This window comes from Penaeus monodon, chromosome 20 (genome assembly GCF_015228065.2).
Source record: "Penaeus monodon isolate SGIC_2016 chromosome 20, NSTDA_Pmon_1, whole genome shotgun sequence".
NCBI classification, from domain to species: Eukaryota; Metazoa; Arthropoda; class Malacostraca; order Decapoda; family Penaeidae; genus Penaeus; species Penaeus monodon.
The window spans coordinates 32,154,574-32,156,046 of NC_051405.1; positions in this window are offsets into that span (position 1 = coordinate 32,154,574).

Sequence of the window (1,473 nt, forward strand, 5' to 3'; positions counted from 1 at the left end):
TATTAATCAACAAATAAACGCTGGTAGAAAGACATGGCAATAGGAGAAAAGTAGAAAGTACGAGAGAAGAAAAAGAGAGAAAATAGATAGGAAAGAGGGCAGTCCGAGCAGTGCCGTGTCCCCTGGGTGTCTGCGCAACGATGGCAAGCGGACGTGTCAGCGCAGACTCCGCGAAGTGCGCTCCGTGTTGGCATAACGGCAGGATGTGGACGTTAACGGCCCGGCATGTGGATGTTATGTGGACGTGCGGCGCGACGCCCAAGCACTCGCGGGGGATTAACAGCAGCGGCGAGGCGTCCCCAAATGCGCCTGCCCTTCGCCTCCGTCCGTCGTGTCTCCTCCCGCAGGTCCACACGCGCTGCCCTTCCTCAAAGCCCCGCTCACATCCCACACGCCGCGCGCAGCACGGCAGGCGAGGCTCTCACGCCCGCGTGCAGGTACCCACGCCCATTGCAGCGAGCTCGGGGGAAAGTGAGCGCTCGCTGCCCGAGGCTCTCGCACCACCTGTGTCCAGTGGGAGTCTTCCCGTGCCCTTTGGGCTCTCTGTTCGCCAGCTGCTGCTCCTCTTACCATCTGCTGACCCTCACACAGCCGCCCACTCCCTATGGGCGAAGTCCCTGTCGTCAGAAGGACAACGAGGAGACATCTGGCGAGGGCGGCGCCGGCGTCCGGGATTGCAGTGAGAGGAACTTTCAAACGGCTCGGCGACGCCGGCACAAGTTACGGGGTCAATATGCCAAGCGCTGCCCCCGCGCCAACGTGCCCGTTATACTCTCGCAGTGCCCGGCAGTGTCCTCCTCCATGTTTACCCAGCGTATCATATCTCGCGAGCACAGATAGCAACCTGCCTAAGAGCACCAAGGTTATTTCATAATCTCACAGCAATTAATTGAAACTCAACGGGGTTAGCTGCACAGACCTCCCCCTCTCTCTCCCATCCTCTTCCCTCCCCTCCCCCCTTTGCGACGCGAGGCTCCCGGATCACATCTTAATGCCTGCAGCACGGAGACTCATTTCCGGTGCGGGCGAGGGGAAGGCCGAGGAGGGGCGGGGGTGTAAAGGTGGGAGGTGAATCTATCAGGAGAGATAGATGGGAAGCCGAACGAAGGGCACAGAAAAGGATGACTGGAATGTTGATCGGGCGGTTGAAGACGCTCCAAGACAAGGAAGAAAGGCGGATGGAGAAATAACAAGACAGCTGAGAGAACAAAGAAGGTATTGTGAGGGTCAGGGAAGAGTTGATATTATGCAGAGAAACCGGTGAAGACTAACAGGCGAGGAAAAACCGACAGGATGGAGGACCAGAATCTAAATATAATGAGATACGCTGCCGTTATTAAGTTGTCTGCGCCGCTGAGATTACGTCCGCCACCTCTGCCCCCCGCGCCCTCTTCGCCCCCGCCGGGTCGTGCAACTCTGCAGCAATCGGCTGGATTACCGACGAGTGTGTTCACCTCGTCGGTCCGAACGCCC